The sequence below is a fragment of the Macaca nemestrina genome, chromosome 3 (genome assembly GCF_043159975.1).
Source record: "Macaca nemestrina isolate mMacNem1 chromosome 3, mMacNem.hap1, whole genome shotgun sequence".
NCBI classification, from domain to species: domain Eukaryota; kingdom Metazoa; phylum Chordata; class Mammalia; order Primates; family Cercopithecidae; genus Macaca; species Macaca nemestrina.
In genome coordinates this window covers 42987223-43000115 of record NC_092127.1, presented here as the reverse complement: position 1 = coordinate 43000115, position 12893 = coordinate 42987223, and the positions used below count along the sequence as shown (strand labels likewise).

At 38.4% G+C, this 12893-nt stretch overlaps 1 protein-coding gene across 3 annotated transcripts in view; it reads right to left on the bottom strand.

The window, feature by feature from the left end:
• The window catches only part of LOC105463434 (tetratricopeptide repeat domain 29), a 264157-nt gene that overhangs the window by 54515 nt on the left and 196749 nt on the right, over nt 1-12893 (bottom strand). The window lies entirely within an intron of this gene.

Below are 12893 nucleotides of genomic sequence, written 5' to 3'. Positions count from 1 at the left end.
ACACGGTGAAACCCCGTCTCTACTAAAAAATACAAAAAACTAGCCGGGCGAGGTGGCGGGCGCCTGTAGTCCCAGCTACTTGGGAGGCTGAGGCAGGAGAATGGCGTAAACCTGGGAGGCAGAGCTTGCAGTGAGCTGAGATCCGGCCACTGCACTCCAGCCTGGGCGACAGAGCGAGACTCCATCTCAAAACAAACAAACAAACAAACAAACAAAAACAACCTCTGGGATACAGCAAAGGCGGTGCTAAGAGGAAAGTTCATAGCCCTAAACACCTACATCAAAAAGACTGAAAGAGCACAAACTGACACTATAAGGTTGCACCTCAAGAACAAACCAAACCCACAACCAGCAGAAGAAAGGAAATAACCAAGATCAGAGCAGAACTAAATGAAATTGAAACAAACAAACAACCAAAAAATACAAAAGAGAAAGGAAACAAAGAGCTAGTTCTTTTAAAAGATAAAATTGATAGACCATTGGCAAGATTAACCACGGAGAGAGAAAATTCAAATAATCTCACTAAGAAATGAAACAGGAGATGTTACAATTGACACCACTGAAATACAAAAGATCATTCAAGGCTACTATGAACACCTTTACACACATAAACTAGAAAACCTAGAAGAGATGGATAAATTCCTGGAAAATATAACTCTCCTAGCTTAAATCAGGAAGAATTAGACACCCTGAACAGACCAATAACAAGTAGTGAGATTGAAATGGTAAGTAAAAAATTACCAACAAACATTCAAAGAAGAATTGGTACGAATACTTTTGACACTATTTCACAAGATAGAGAAAGAAAGAACCCTCCCTAATTCATTCTATGAAGCTAGCATAACCCTAATACCAAAACCAGGAAAGGACATAACCAAAAAAGAAAATACAGACTAATATCCTTAATGAATATAGATGCTAAAATCCTTAACAAAATACTTGCTAACTGAATCCAACAACATATCAAAAAGATAATCCACCATGATCAAGTGAGTTTCATACCAAGGATGCAGGGATGGTTTAACATACACAAGTCAATAAATGTGATACAACACATAAACAGAATTGAAAACAAAAATCACACAATCATTTCAATAGACACAGAAAAAGCATTCAACAAAATCCAGCATCCCTTTATGATTAAAACTCTCAGCAAAATTGGCATACAAGGGACATACCTTAATGTAATAGAAGTCATCTATGACAAACCCACAGCCATGTAACACTGAATGGGGAAAAGTTGAAAACATTCCCTCTGAGAACAGGAACAAGAAAAGGATGCCCACTCTTACCACTCCTCTTCAACATAGTACTGGAAGTCCTAACCAGAACAATCAGACAAGAGAAAGAAATAAAGGCATTCAAATCAGTAAAGAGGAAGTCAAACTGTCACTGTTTGCCGACAATATGATTGTTTACTTTGAATACCCTACGGACTCCCCCAGAAAACTCTTTGAACTGATAAAAGAATTCAGCAAAGTTTCTGGATATAAGATTAATGTACACAAATCAGTAGCTCTTCTATACACCAGCAATAACCAAGAAGAGAATCAAATCAAGAACTCAACCCTTTTTATAACAGCTGCAAAAAAGTTAAAATACTTAGTAACATACCTAACCAAGGAGTCAAAAGACCTCTATGAGGAAAACTACAAAACATTGCTGAAAGAAATAATGGATGACACAAACAAATGGAAACACATCCATGCTCATGGATGGGTAGAATCAATATTGTGAAAATGACCATACTGCCAAAAGCAATCTACAAATTCTATGCAATCCCCATGAAAATACTACCATCATTCTTCACAAAATTAGAAAAAAAAAATTCTAAAATTCATATGGAACCAAAAAAGAGCCCATAGAGCCAAAGCAAGAGTAAGCAAAAAGTACAAATCTGGAGGCATCACACTACCTGATTTCAAACTATACTTTAAGACCATAGTCACCAAAACAGCATGGTACTGGTACAGAAATAGGCATATAGACCAATGGAACAGAATAGAGAACCCAGAAATAAACCCAAATACTTAGAGCCAACTGATCTTTGACAAAGCAAACAAAAACATAAAGTGGGGAAAGGACACCCTTTTCAACAAATAGTGCTGGGATAATTGGCTAGCTACATATATGTGTATGTGTATGTGTATGATGGAAAAAAAAAATATATATATATATGATGGAATACTACACAGCCATAAAAAGGAATGAATTAACAGCATCTACAGTGACCTGAATGAGATTGGAGACTATTATTCTAAGTGAAGTAACTCAGGAATGGAAAACCAAACATTGTATGTTCTCACTGATATGTGGGAGCTAAGCTATGATGACGCAAATGCAAAAGAATGATACAATGGACTTTGGGGACTTGGGGAGAAGAGTGGGAGTTGGAGTGAGGGGTAGAAGACTACAAATATGGTGCAGTGTATACTGCTCAGGTGATAGGTGCACCAAAATCTCACAAATCACCACTAAAGAACTTACTCATGTAACCAAATACCACCTGAACCCTAATAACTTACAGGAAAAATATAAACTAACCATCTTCTACACCATTCAATCACAAATATAATCTTAGATGATAGGCAGCTACATAGGTCTTTTTATCTTTTTTTATAGTTTAGGAAGTAACCCTCAATTACACAAATTAGAGTGGGTCAATTAAAGAACACAAGGGCATAAAGATTATGAAGAAGATTCTCTTGTGTCACAAATTATGCATGAAAACAGTTCTTTCTCTCCTACTCTTTAGTAATTGGTAATCTTTCTAGAACAAATATATTCAATTAAGCTTGCAATGCACACTTTTTACACTGCATGCATAATCAATATTGAAATAAGAGCTGAGTGTGGGTGAATAATATTTTTTGAGTTAGGGGGTCAAAGCTGCCTTGTATTCCACTGGGTTAGATTTGGAGGTTGCAGGAGATTTTAGTTGAATAGTTTCCCTAAACAGAGTAGTTTTATTTTGTAGGCTTCTCTCTGTTGCTCCCTTTTACTTACTCTTTTTTAGTATGGTGTAGTATACATAATTTAAATAACCAGGGAATGTCTCTGGGCTCAAAACCACCTGCTGGCTTATATTAGCTAATTAATGATGATTTATCTGAGTTACTAATTTGAGTGGAGCTGAATGCCCTTAGGAATTTGAGAAACGTTGTAAGAATTCTGATTAAAATTATGCCTTTGTGACGGACATTCTCCTTAAAAGGCATTTAAAAAAATGTTGCCTGTTAGCAGATTAAAAAAAAAAAACAAAAAACAAAAAACAAAAAAACCCCAAAACCTGCCAAATCAATGACCTTGTGTTGTTTTTCTGGGCTCAAATCATGTCTTATAGCAGCCTGCTTGCCTTTGTTATTCAATTTTATCTGTGCTAGGCTTCCTTTCATTTTGTCTTTTATTAAGGTTTATTTGCCTAGTTTCATAGGGCTTTGACTGCTTGAAAAATAGAACTGATCTTGAATCCACAGAGCTCCATCATTTTCACAAAAACTAATACAGTAGATTCATTTCAGCCAAACTTGTATGTCAGGCTGGCCTGATTCCCAGGGCCTGAATGTGTGAATTTAATGGTGGTACAATGTCTGAGGTAGGAATATAATAGAAAGCTCTCAGCAGTATATCTATTGGATCAGTGTAATTTCTTTCTTTCTTTTTTTTTTTTTCCTGCGAGTCTCAATGTCTCTTAAGGCAATGTAGTCTGTGTCTGTAAAAGCTGGCTATCTCTTACTGAGATCCCACTGCTGTTACAGTCAACAAAGAATCATCTCCTTGGATAAAGTATGTAGTAGGCAACTGTTAAATACACAATTAGGGTTCACTGAAACAGTAACTCTATTAACTGTGGCATGTTCTATTTCGATTTCAAGAAAAGGTGCCATAATTAACACAGGATCACTGCTTTGAGACATCTGGATTTAGAAATTGTTTATCTAGCCTAGTCATCTGTCCTTTTTCTCCTCCTTCTAAAAACATAATTCAAGTAATGATAAAATGCATTTTGATTTCTCAGTGACCTCAGAATCACAGTTTGCCTGGCTTGTCTACTACTAAGGAATGTAACTGAAGTATAATTTGCCACTTTTTTGGATTCCTGGTATATTTTCTAGAACGTGGAAAATATTTTTTTATTTATTTCAAAAAAGTAAACAAAATGTATAAGCAACATATGCCCTTAATCTACAATGTGACAACCTAAACAAAGCTTTGTTATTTCAACTTTGAGCTGCAGTTGTTTAGCTAACATTATTTTTGGATTTAGGACTTATAGTCAATTCCCTAGGATGGAAGTTTTCATAGCAGTCAATTCCTTTGCATTTTTAATAGTTCTGCTCACCTGTTTGGTTATTCTAAAGCACTTTAGAATTTTAGATACCCAGAACTTCTCTCATCTCTCTTTATTTTAATTGTGCTGCTTTCAGTTTCTTAGGCCTTACAAGTCTCTTTAGCCACACTGATTTCAACCAGTTCTCTGTTGCTTGTACTATGCTTCGGATGTTTCCTTTTTTTTCTTCCCTGAAATATGACTGCATTAAGTAAATACGAAGTCAAGGAAGAGACGAGCCTTTTCATTAACTTTACGTTGAAGAGTTATATATTCTTGGAGTTATGAATGAAGAATTTTCCTCATTGCTACAGACTTTCCCATTCTCTTCTATTTCTGACTTTTTTAAGTACAAGGAGTTTTGTTGATGATCATCCAGTTCCACGTCAGCCCACTGCATGGTGGTTATAGATCTCAGGCCTCCCAGCTCTCACCAGAATGTAGTGCAGGGCAGGGTAGAACATAACATTCATCTATATTCAAATGACTGGAAGTTTAAGTATTGTGAGGGTTTTTTAAGGGTGATGAGCAACTGAAATAGGTTAGTGCTCTTAAGGCAACACAATGATCAGGTGTACTTATCTAATAATGTTCAGATAGATTTAGTTAAATATCACTTTAAAAAAAAAAAGGTATTCTTTCAGTGAATAACAGAGGCAGGGGAGACAGTATAGTAGAATGACAGAAGTAAAAGTGGTATCAGTTCCTTTATCTTGGTTACCATCTAAAGTGAATTCTGAAAGTGGAAGTCATATACCGTGACTTCCAAACTCGCTACACTTATAGACTTCACCAGAAACACTCTTCTTTTCAATCTGTATCTTATTCCTTTTTCAGGTATGGTGCATTAATATTTATAGGCTGACTCCACGCAAGTTCTAAACTTTGGTCTAGAGAAAAATATCACACAAAATAACAGGTTTGATGGCTAAGGCAGAGTGGGGGACAGTGACTGTACCTACCTGAACTCAATTCTCACATTCAAATCCTCCCGCTATGGCGATGCAACACAGTAATGTTTCAAGTGCACAACGTGGAGGATATACTCCAAAAGCATCTCTTAATCAAACCACTTTTTGAAAGTTTAACTTATGGATTTGAAATTCTTGGTGATTTCTAACACTCAGAATGAGTTTTGCATTCAGCATTCAATCACTTTGTGATCCGTTCCATTTCAAGAGTGGTATAGGGAAGAAAATAGATTCCAATTCATAGCTACTGTATTGTGCAAGATTCTTATTAAAAACAGCATATTCCTGTAGCCCAGAGGGCTGACAGCTTCTTCCAAAGCAAAACCGCTGCTCTAAGCTAACCTCAAGGGGCTACTCAAGAGAGATGCAGCCTTAACCTCTCTCATTGTGGGGGTGGGGAGGAGAGAAGAGGAGGGCAGATAGTATCATATCCTATCACAACTCCAAACCTTTATCATCTCAATAAGTAATGTTTCTTAAGGCATTACTGACATTCAGTTCCCTGGTTAATTGATTTATAAGTACTTCAATAGAAATAATTATTTTAAAAAGAAAAAAAAAACACCTTAAAACAGTATCAGTTTAGGAGCATACTCATACACAGGCTCAGTTATGTAAGAATTTTTCCTTTTTTAAAAAAACCATGCTCGAACATAGGTATCATTTGCTTCTATTTCATCACTTGTGCTTGACGTTTTACCTGCAGATGATCAAACTATAATAAAGGGATCACTGCCAGACTTGGGCTTTAAAAATGTTGAGTAAAGCAATCTTGGAGACGTGGTGCTGAGGAACAGAAATATACTGAATAAATTCAGTTCAAACAGGATGATCACGTCTTGAGGTACCACTAACGTTAATGTTTTTTCTTATTGTCTACTGATAGTGACAGCAACTGCAAAGAGAGTTTGTCTCTTTCTTTTTCTTTTCCATGAATATCATCAGTTTGCTGATTTCATGATCTCACGTTTCATATAGTCTTGTTAACTTTAAGTTTAGCCATAAGCATGATTGATGTATTTTTCTATGCATTACCAAAAAAGTCTTCATTAATGTTATGTCAGATCTCAATGTATTAACTTATCATTTTATAGATTTTAAAAATGCAATTAAAAGTTTGAAGAATTTTAGGGCTTCTTTTAAAATTGTTGGTCTTGTATAACTTAAAGGCATGTATATGTAGATATGTTAAAAATGTAATTCTCTGCTATTTAAAAAATTTAGAACATTAAATCCTCAATATAAAAAAGAGAGGTGTGTTATTAAGACAAAGTCATGTGAAAGAGATAACAATTTTCATGGAAAGTAATTCTTTATAACGTGAAATTATTTAAATGCTTGGTCGATATCCGGGGGCGGAGCAAGATGGCCAAATAGGAACAGCTCCAGTCTCCAACTCCCAGCGGGAGCCACACAGAAGACCGGTGATTTCTGCATTTTCAACTGAGGTACTGGGTTCATCTCACTGGGGAGTGCCGGACGATCAGTGCTGGTCAGCTGCTGCAGCCCGACCAGCGAGAGCTGAAGCAGGGCGAGGCATCGCCTCACCTGGGAAGCGCAAGGGGGAAGGGAATCCCTTTTCCTAGCCAGGGGAACTGAGACACACAACACCTGGAAAATCGGGTAACTCCCACCCCAATACTGCGCTTTAAGCAAACAGGCACACCAGGAGATCATATCCCACACCTGGCCGGGAGGGTCCCACACCCACGGAGCCTCCCTCATTGCTAGCACAGCAGTCTGTGATCTACTGGCAAGGCAGCAGCCAGGCTGGGGGAGGGGTGCCCGCCATTGCTGAGGCTTAAGTAGGTAAACAAAGCTGCTGGGAAGCTCGAACTGGGTGGAGCTCACAGCAGCTCAAGGAAACCTGCCTGTCTCTGTAGACTCCACCTCTGGGGACAGGGCACAGTAAACAATAACAAACACAGCAGAAGCCTCTGCAGACGCAAACGACTCTGTCTGACAGCTTTGAAGAGACCAGTGGATCTCCCAACACAGAGGTTGAGATCTGAGAAGGGACAGACTCCCTGCTCAAGTCGGTCCCTGACCCCTGAGTAGCCTAACTGGGAGACATCCCCCACTAGGGGCAGTCTGACACCCCACACCTCACAGGGTGGAGTACACCCCTGAGAGGAAGCTTCCAAAGCAAGAATCAGACAGGTACACTCGCTGTTCAGAAATATTCTATCTTCTGCAGCCTCTGCTGCTGATACCCAGGCAAACAGGGTCTGGAGTGGACCTCAAGCAATCTCCAACAGACCTACAGCTGAGGGTCCTGACTGTTAGAAGGAAAACTATCAAACAGGAAGGACACCTACACCAAAACCCCATCAGTACATCACCATCATCAAAGACCAGAGGCAGATAAAACCACAAAGATGGGGAAAAAGCAGGGCAGAAAAGCTGAAAATTCAAAAAATAAGAGTGCATCTCCCCTGGCAAAGGAGCACAGCTCATCGCCAGCAATGGATCAAAGCTGGACGGAGAATGACTTTGACGAGATGAGAGAAGAAGGCTTCAGTCCATCAAATTTCTCAGAGCTAAAGGAGGAATTACGTACCCAGCGTAAAGAAACTAAAAATCTTGAAAAAAAAGTGGAAGAATTGATGGCTAGAGTAATTAATGCAGAGAAGGTCCTAAACGAAATGAAAGAGATGAAAACCATGACACAAGAAATATGTGACAAATGCACAAACTTCAGTAACCGACTCGATCAACTGGAAGAAAGAGTATCAGCGATTGAGGATCAAATGAATGAAATGAAGCGAGAGGAGAAACCAAAAGAAAAAAGAAGAAAAAGAAATGAACAAAGCCTGCAAGAAGTATGGGATTATGTAAAAAGACCAAATCTACGTCTGATTGGGGTGCCTGAAAGTGAGGGGGAAAATGGAACCAAGTTGGAAAACACTCTTCAGGATATCATCCAGGAGAACTTCCCCAACCTAGTAGGGCAGGCCAACATTCAAATCCAGGAAATACAGAGAACGCCACAAAGATACTCCTCGAGAAGAGCAACTCCAAGACACATAATTGCCAGATTCACCAAAGTTGAAATGAAGGAAAAAATCTTAAGGGCAGCCAGAGAGAAAGGTCGGGTTACCCACAAAGGGAAGCCCATCAGACTAACAGCAGATCTCTCGGCAGAAACTCTCCAAGCCAGAAGAGAGTGGGGGCCAATATTCAACATTCTTAAAGAAAAGAATTTTAAACCCAGAATTTCATAACCAGCCAAACTAAGTTTCATAAGTGAAGGAGAAATAAAATCCTTTACAGATAAGCAAATGCTTAGAGATTTTGTCACTACTAGGCCTGCCTTACAAGAGACCCTGAAGGAAGCACTAAACATGGAAAGGAACAACCGGTACCAGCCATTGCAAAAACATGCCAAAATGTAAAGACCATCGAGGCTAGGAAGAAACTGCATCAACTAACGAGCAAAATAACCAGTTAATATCATAATGGCAGGATCAAGTTCACACATAACAATCTTAACCTTAAATGTAAATGGACTAAATGCTCCAATTAAAAGACACAGACTGGCAAACTGGATCAAGAGTCAAGACCCATCAGTCTGCTGTATTCAGGAGACCCATCTCACACGCAGAGACATACATAGGCTCAAAATAAAGGGATGGAGGAAGATTTACCAAGCAAATGGAGAACAAAAAAAAGCGGGGGTTGCAATACTAGTCTCTGATAAAACAGACTTTAAACCATCAAAGATCAAAAGAGACAAAGAAGGCCATTACATAATGGTAAAGGGATCAATTCAACAGGAAGAGCTAACTATCCTAAATATATATGCACCCAATACAGGAGCACCCAGATTCATCAAGCAAGTCCTTAGAGACTTACAAAGAGACTTAGACTCCCATACAATAATAATGGGAGACTTCAACACTCCACTGTCAACATTAGACAGATCAACGAGACAGAAAGTTAACAAGGATATCCAGGAATTGAACTCATCTCTGCAGCAAGCAGACCTAATAGACATCTATAGAACTCTCCACCCCAAATCAACAGAATATACATTCTTCTCAGCACCACAACGTACTTACTCCAAAATTGACCACGTAATTGGAAGTAAAGCACTCCTCAGCAAATGTACAAGAACAGAAATTATAACAAACTGTCTCTCAGACCACAGTGCAATCAAACTAGAACTCAGGACTAAGAAACTCAATCAAAACCGCTCAACTACACAGAAACTGAACAACCTGCTCCTGAATGACTACTGGGTACATAACGAAATGAAGGCAGAAATAAAGATGTTCTTTGAAACCAATGAGAACAAAGATACAACATACCAGAATCTCTGGGACACATTTAAAGCAGTGTGTAGAGGGAAATTTATAGCACTAAATGCCCACAAGAGAAAGCAGGAAAGATCTAAAATTGACACTCTAACATCGCAATTAAAAGAACTAGAGAAGCAAGAGCAAACACATTCAAAAGCTAGCAGAAGGCTAGAAATAACTAAGATCAGAGCAGAACTGAAGGAGATAGAGACACAAAAAACCCTCCAAAAAATCAATGAATCCAGGAGTTGGTTTTTTGAAAAGATCAACAAAATTGACAGACCACTAGCAAGACTAATAAAGAAGAAAAGAGAGAAGAATCAAATCGACGCAATTAAAAATGATAAAGGGGATATCACCACCGACCCCACAGAAATACAAACTACCATCAGAGAATACTATAAACACCTCTACGCAAATAAACTGGAAAATCTAGAAGAAATGGATAATTTCCTGGACACTTACACTCTTCCAAGACTAAACCAGGAAGAAGTTGAATCCCTGAATAGACCAATAGCAGGCTCTGAAATTGAGGCAATAATTAATAGCCTACCAACCAAAAAAAGTCCAGGACCAGATGGATTCACAGCTGAATTCTACCAGAGGTACAAGGAGGAGTTGGTACCATTCCTTCTGAAACTATTCCAATCAATAGAAAAAGAGGGAATCCTCCCTAACTCATTTTATGAGGCCAACATCATCCTGATACCAAACCCTGGCAGAGACACAACAAAAAAAGAGAATTTTAGACCAATATCCCTGATGAACATCGATGCAAAAATCCTCAATAAAATACTGGCAAACCGGATTCAGCAACACATCAAAAAGCTTATCCACCATGATCAAGTGGGCTTCATCCCTGGGATGCAAGGCTGGTTCAACATTCGCAAATCAATAAACATAATCCAGTATATAAACAGAACCAAAGACAAGAACCACATGATTATCTCAATAGATGCAGAAAAGGCTTTTGACAAAATTCAACAGCCCTTCATGCTAAAAACGCTCAATAAATTCGGTATTGATGGAATGTACCTCAAAATAATAAGAGCTATTTATGACAAACCCACAGCCAATATCATACTGAATGGGCAAAAACTGGAAACATTCCCTTTGAAAACTGGCACAAGACAGGGATGCCCTCTCTCACCACTCCTATTCAACATAGTGTTGGAAGTTCTGGCTAGGGTAATTAGGCAAGAGAAATAAATAAAGGGTATTCAGTTAGGAAAAGAAGAAGTCAAATTGTCCCTCTTTGCAGATGACATGATTGTATATTTAGAAAACCCCATTGTCTCAGCCCAAAATCTCCTTAAGCTGATAAGCAACTTCAGCAAAGTCTCAGGATACAAAATTAATGTGCAAAAATCACAAGCATTCTTATACACCAGTAACAGACAAACACAGAGCCAAATCAGGAATGAACTTCCATTCACAATTGCTTCAAAGAGAATCAAATACCTAGGAATCCAACTTACAAGGGATGTAAAGGACCTCTTCAAGGAGAACTACAAACCACTGCTCAGTGAAATCAAAGAGGACACAAACAAATGGAAGAACATACCATGCTCATGGATAGGAAGAATCAATATCGTGAAAATGGCCATACTGCCCAAGGTAATTTATAGATTCAATGCCATCCCCATCAAGCTACCAATGAGTTTCTTCACAGAATTGGAAAAAACTGCTTTAAAGTTCATATGGAACCAAAAAAGAGCCCGCATCTCCAAGACAATCCTAAGTCAAAAAACAAAGCTGGAGGCATCACGCTACCTGACTTCAAACTATACTACAAGGCTACAGTAACCAAAACAGCATGGTACTGGTACCAAAACAGTGATATAGACCAATGGAACAGAACAGAGTCCTCAGAAATAATACCACACATCTACAGCCATCTGATCTTTGACAAACCTCAGAAAAACAAGAAATGGGGAAAGGATTCCCTATTTAATAAATGGTGCTGGGAAAATTGGCTAGCCATAAGTAGAAAGCTGAAACTGGATCCTTTCCTTACTCCTTATACGAAAATTAATTCAAGATGGATTAGAGACTTAAATGTTAGACCTAATACCATAAAAATCCTAGAGGAAAACCTAGGTAGTACCATTCAGGACATAGGCATGGGCAAAGACTTCATGTCTAAAACACAAAAAGCAATGGCAGCAAAAGCCAAAATTGACAAATGGGGTCTCATTAAACTAAAGAGCTTCTGCACAGCAAAAGAAACTACCATCAGAGTGAACAGGCAACCTACAGAATGGGAGAAAATTTTTGCAATCTACTCATCTGACAAAGGGCTAATATCCAGAACCTACAAAGAACTCAAACAAATTTACAAGAAAAAAACAAACAACCCCATCAAAAAGTGGGCAAAGGATATGAACAGACATTTCTCAAAAGAAGACATTCATACAGCCAACAGACACATGAAAAAATGCTCATCATCACTGGCCATCAGAGAAATGCAAATCAAAACCACAATGAGATACCATCTCACACCAGTTAGAATGGCGATCATTAAAAAGTCAGGAAACAACAGGTGCTGGAGAGGATGTGGAGAAATAGGAACGCTTTTACACTGTTGGTGGGATTGTAAACTAGTTCAACCATTATGGAAAACAGTATGGCGATTCCTCAAGGATCTAGAACTAGATGTACCATATGATCCAGCCATCCCATTACTGGGTATATACCCAAAGGATTATAAATTATGCTGCTATAAAGACACATGCACACGTATGTTTATTGCAGCACTATTCACAATAGCAAAGACTTGGAATCAACCCAAATGTCCATCAGTGACAGATTGGATTAAGAAAATATGGCACATGTACACCATGGAATACTATGCAGCCATAAAAAAGGATGAGTTTGTGTCCTTTGTAGGGACATGGATGCAGCTGGAAACCATCATTCTTAGCAAACTATCACAAGAACAGAAAACCAAACACCGCATGTTCTCACTCATAGGTGGGAACTGAACAATGAGATCACTTGGACTCAGGAAGGGGAACATCACACACCGGGGCCTATCATGGGGAGGGGGGAGGGGGGAGGGATTGCATTGGGAGTTATACCTGATGTAAATGACGAGTTGATGGGTGCAGCACACCAACAAGGCACAAGTATACATATGTAACAAACCTGCAGGTTATGCACATGTACCCTACAACTTAAAGTATAATAATAATAAATAAATTAAAATAAAATAAAAAAACAGCAAAAAAATAAAAAATAAAAAAAATAAAAAATAAAAAATAAATGCTTGGTCATTTCTTTAAAAGAAAC